General features: G+C 57.0%; 3 pseudogenes; all 3 read left to right on the plus strand.

Annotated features, from left to right (window-relative positions):
* Window positions 1-1,136: 1,136 nt before the first annotated feature.
* Window positions 1,137-3,006, plus strand: LOC122377147 (annotated as a pseudogene).
* Window positions 3,007-3,177: 171 nt separating this feature from the next.
* Window positions 3,178-3,334, plus strand: LOC122377146 (annotated as a pseudogene).
* A 227-nt stretch (window positions 3,335-3,561) lies between these two features.
* The window catches only part of LOC122377145, a 3,974-nt pseudogene continuing 2,535 nt past the window's right edge, over window positions 3,562-5,000 (plus strand).

The following is a 5,000-nucleotide window of genomic DNA, read 5'->3' on the forward strand; positions in this document are numbered from 1 at the left end:
ACGACCGAACGCTGAATTCACGTGCTTCTGTCATCGGGGCGCCTCTTTCCGGAGATGCTGGCTGTCCACCGGGCGGCGAAAAATACGCACACGTCAGACGGCTGCCGGAGCGTGGGAAAATGCGACCGGATGAAATCAACATCGCACGTGCGTCGGTGAGCCAGGGCACCCCTGTGGCGGAGATCACGGGAAATGCCATTGGGACATAGCGTGCCAGTGTTTGGCGTATATCTCAGCTTCTCGACGTCCGATCGGCACGGGACAAACACCGGTCGACCCCGAATGTGTTGGTGTATCATTTTATGACCCAGTGCGACGCGAAGCGAGCGGACATCGCTGGTTTATTGGTCCTGTAATTGATCTTATGCCTTTACGGCCGGCTGGCCAGCGGCTCGTGGGTGCCCGGGCGGGCGCCCGGTGGCCGGCGCGCCCGGTACGTCGTCCTTGGGGCGCCGCTAGCGTCGTCGGCGGCGCGGGCCGATGCCGTCCGTCGCCCACTGGCGGCGGCGCGCGCGCGCCGAGCGGCATTTTCGCCGCGTGGACCAGCGCACTTCTGGCGTGCACAGCACGGAACAGTGCGTTCGGCCAACAGAGAGTGTACAAAAAAATAGAGCTGCCAAGAATTTCGCCCTCCGTATATTCAATGTGCAGCCGATGGGAGCGCGCGCCACCTAGCGGGGAGCCGGTAAAGCTTAAGAGCGCACGGCAATCGGTTAAAAACTTGTGGCGGCAATCGTCGTGAGGTGGCGAGCGAGCGAGCGAACAGAGCGCGCACGGTGGCCGTGCGGCGGACGGCCGGCCCGAATGTGCGCGTCGCCATCGCGTTACCAGTCGCCCCACGAGCAGACGTTCGCCAGAGCAGAGACAGCGCAGTTGCGCCGCGGTGACTCGGCCCGGGTGCGGTCGACAACAGTCAGCCGGCGCAAACGTGCTGAAATTTGAGACGCGCGGTGCTCACCGCCAGAGACACTCTCGCTGAGACGAGTCTGTCCGACCACGTCGGACGCACGAGCGTGAAATGCGATCGCCCGTTGCAAAACGAACGGCACATGTCGTACATGAGTGCTGTTTCGGCGGCGTCTGACGCCGCCGACACTAAGCGCCCGCGCAGTGCAGCTGCGCGCGAGCGTCTTAGATACCTGGTTGATCCTGCCAGTAGTGATATGCTTGTCTTAAAGATTAAGCCATGCATGTATCAGTACAAGCCTCACTAAGGTGAAACCGCGAATGGCTCATTAAATCAGTTATTATTTACTGGCCGAGACAGTGATACATGGATAACTGTGGTAATTCTAGAGCTAATACATGCAACCGAGCCCCAGTGCCGGCTCTCGGGTCGGCCGGGGCGCTTTTATTGGCTGAAAACCGATGATCGCCCTCGTGGCGGTCGTTCTCCGATGAATCACAATAACATTGTGTGGATCGTACGGTCTTGTACCGACGACGCGCCTTTCAAATATCTGCCTTATCAGCTCTCGACGGTTTGCTAGTGGCTGACCGTGGCTCTGACGGGTAACGGGGAATCTGGGTTCGGTTCCGGAGAGGGAGCCTGAGAGATGGCTACCACATCTAAGGAAGGCAGCAGGCGCGTAACTTACCCACTCCCAGTTCAGGGAGGTAGTGACAATAAATACCTTACAGAGGTCTCGTTAACCGAGATCTCTCAAACGGAATGAGTACAACGTGAATCCTTTAACGAGGATCGACTGGAGGGCAAGCCTGGTGCCAGCAGCCGCGGTAATTCCAGCTCCAGTAGCGTATATTAAAGCTGTTGCGGTTAAAAAGCTCGTAGTTGGATATCAGTGCGTGTCCGGTCCGGTATGCCTGGCGGCGGCGCTCGCGCGTCACTGCTGGGCTCCCAAATATCGGCTGGCCGCATTCAATCGTGCCGGATCCGTCGTCGGGCCGTTCTTCGGAGGGGCCTGATGGCGACCGGCGACGTTACCTTGAACAAATTAGAGTGCTCAAAGCAGGCTCTTAATGCCTGTATACATATTCATGGAATTGGAGAATACGTCCCTGGCTCGATTTGGTTGGTTTTGAGAGTCGAAGGGAAATGATTAATAGGGACTGACGGAGGCATTCGTATTGCGACGCGAGGGGTGAAATCCTGTGACCGTCGCACGACGAACTACTGCGAAAGCATTTGCCGAGAATGTTTTCATTAGTCAAGAACGAAAGTTAGAGGTTCGAAGGCGATCAGATACCGCCCTAGTTCTAACCGTAAACGATGTCGACCAGCAATCCGCAACGGTCACTACACGGACTGTGCGGGCAGCTTCCCCGGGGAAACCAGAGTTTTTGGACTCCGGGGGAAGTATGGTTGCAAAGCTGAAACTTAAAGGAATTGACGGAAGGGCACCACCAGGAGTGGAGCTTGCGGCTTAATTTGACTCAACACGGGACAACTCACCAGGCCCGGACACCGTAAGGATTGACAGACTGATAGCTCTCTCTTGATTCAGTGGGTGGTGGTGCATGGCCGTTCTTAGTTGGTGGAGTGATTTGTCTGGTTTATTCCGATAACGAACGAGACTCTGGCCTATTAAACTTGAAACTGTCAGTCTCTTGTGACTGCGGTTTGCTTCTTAGAGGGATCATCGGCGTCCCAGCCGAAGGAAATGGAGCAATAACAGGTCTGTGATGCCCTTAGATGTTCTGGGCTGCACGCGTGTTACACTGAAGTGGTCAGCGCGCCGTTCAACACCCCTCTCCGTGAGGAGCTGGGCAAACGTTTGAACCCTTTTCGTGATGGGAATTGGGGGTTGCAATTGTCCCCCATGAACGAGGAATTCCAAGTAAGCGCAGGTCACTAGCCTGCGTTGATTAAGTCCCTGCCCTTTGTACACACCGCCCGTCGCTACTACCGATGGATGATTTGGTGAGGTCGCCTAGACTGGCTGCTGGCTTCGGCCGTGCGGCCGGGAAGACGCCCAAACTTGGTCGTCTAGAGGAAGTAAAAGTCGTAACAAGGTTTCCGTAGGTGAACCTGCGGAAGGATCATTCTCAGTTGTGTGCATATTTCTGTGCATGATTGTTACCGTCATTCTGTCCGGGACGCACATTCCCCGGACGGAAGTACTGAACACGATGTCACTATGGCTTCCATATGTGTACATTTTTGAACGCCAACATAGGACCTGCGCCCTCGGTCCTATTCAAAAACTAAACATTGGGCTCCCATGGCAGCGGATCACTCGGCTCGTGGGTCGATGAAGACCGGGGTAAAACCCGAGACAGTTTGCGAATTGCAGGACACAAATGATCATCGACAGGTTGAACGCAAATGGCGGCTTCCGATTTCGGTCGGCAAGCTCAGTGCTCTCGAGGGTCGGTTGACGAATCTGCGCATCAACGCAGCCGTGGACGTTTCGTCATCTGTTGTTATGGCCGGTGCGCGTGGCACCGGCCGTGGCCGACAGTGTTCAAATGGCGTCGTCTCAAGTGCCAATTCTGGCGTCGTCACAGCGTGTGCTCTCCGCGCGTTTGGCGTCCGTGCCCTGACACAACATGGCGCCCGCCCGCGGACGGACCACACGTCTCTGTGCTCTCTTATCGTTTCGACCTCGGGGGTGCTGGACTACGCACTGAACTTAAGCATATCATTAAGTGCAGGAAAAGAAACCAAATGGGATTCCCATAGTAACGGCGAGTGAAGTGGGATGAGCTCAGCACCGAAGCCGGCGGCCGAGAGGCCGTCGTGCAATGTGGTGTTCGGGAGGGCTCTGTCCGTGTCCGGTGTCGGTCCAAGTCTCCTGGAAAGGAGTTCCGTGGAGGGTGACAGGCCCGTGCGACCGATCGCCGCGCTCGCGGACGAGTCCTCCTTCGAGTCGGGTTGCTCGCTAATGCAGCCCTAAGCAGGTGGTAAGCTCCATCTAAAGCTAAATATAACCACGAGTCCGATAGTCAACAAGTACAGTGATGGAAAGTTGAAAAGTACTCTGAAGAGAGAGTCAAATAGCCCGTGAAGCTGCCAGCATGGGATTAAGCGCACGTGTGACGCGTGTCGTCGGACAAATAGGCGCTCGTCGGCTGACGCACGGTGCGCGCTCGGTATCGGAAACGGTGCCGGCGCGTGCTGCTGTCGGCCGGTCGGCGGCGCGCTTCCCTTTGTTTGACATTGGCAGGTCGGGGCCTCGTTGTCCGGTCTTATTGCCGGTCGTTATCCGTCGAGCCGTGTCGGGCCGGCGCCGTCTTCGGACGTGTGCCGGTGCTCCGTGGAATGTGCGCCTCTGGCGGCCACGGCCGGCCTGGTCTTCGGTGCAATGCGACCGCTGGCAAACGACTGGGCGACGGCCAGCGCAAATCGACTCGCAAGAGTCGGCTCGGCCTTTGCGTCGTCACGTGCGGCCCGTCTTGAAACACGGACCAAGGAGTCTAACATGTGAGCGAGCGATTGAGATTGTCGAATCTCAAACGCGCAATGAAAGTGAAGTGTCGTCTGACGGCACGAGCGGAGATCCGTCGTCACTCGTGGCGGCGGCGCATCCGCGGGCCACGCCATCGGCTGGCTTGCTCTTCACTGAGCACTGCTGAGGCGTGGACCTAGAGCCCACACGTTGGGACCCGAAAGATGGTGAACTATGCCTGGCCAGGATGAAGCCAGAGGAAACTCTGGTGGAGGTCCGCCGCGATTCTGACGTGCAAATCGATCGTCTGAGCTGGGTATAGGGGCGAAAGACCAATCGAACCATCTAGTAGCTGGTTCCGCCCGAAGTTTCCCTCAGGATAGCTGGCGCTCGTGTGATACGGAGTTTCATCCGGTAAAGCGAATGATCAGAGGAGCTGGGCTCCTTGCGAGCTCAACCTATTCTCAAACTTTCAATGGGTGAGACGTCTCGCTGGCTTCACTGCAGCGACGACTCTGAATCCGAGTGCCCAGTGGGCCACTTTTGGTAAGCAGAACTGGCGATGCGGGATGAACCGCATGTCGAGTTAAGGTGCCTAAGCGGACGCAAATCAGATACCATGAAAGGTGTTGATTGCTCACGACAGCAGGA

The sequence above is a fragment of the Amphibalanus amphitrite genome, unplaced genomic scaffold, assembly GCF_019059575.1.
Source record: "Amphibalanus amphitrite isolate SeventyFive unplaced genomic scaffold, NRLGWU_Aamphi_draft 002555F_arrow, whole genome shotgun sequence".
Classification (NCBI taxonomy): domain Eukaryota; kingdom Metazoa; phylum Arthropoda; class Thecostraca; order Balanomorpha; family Balanidae; genus Amphibalanus; species Amphibalanus amphitrite.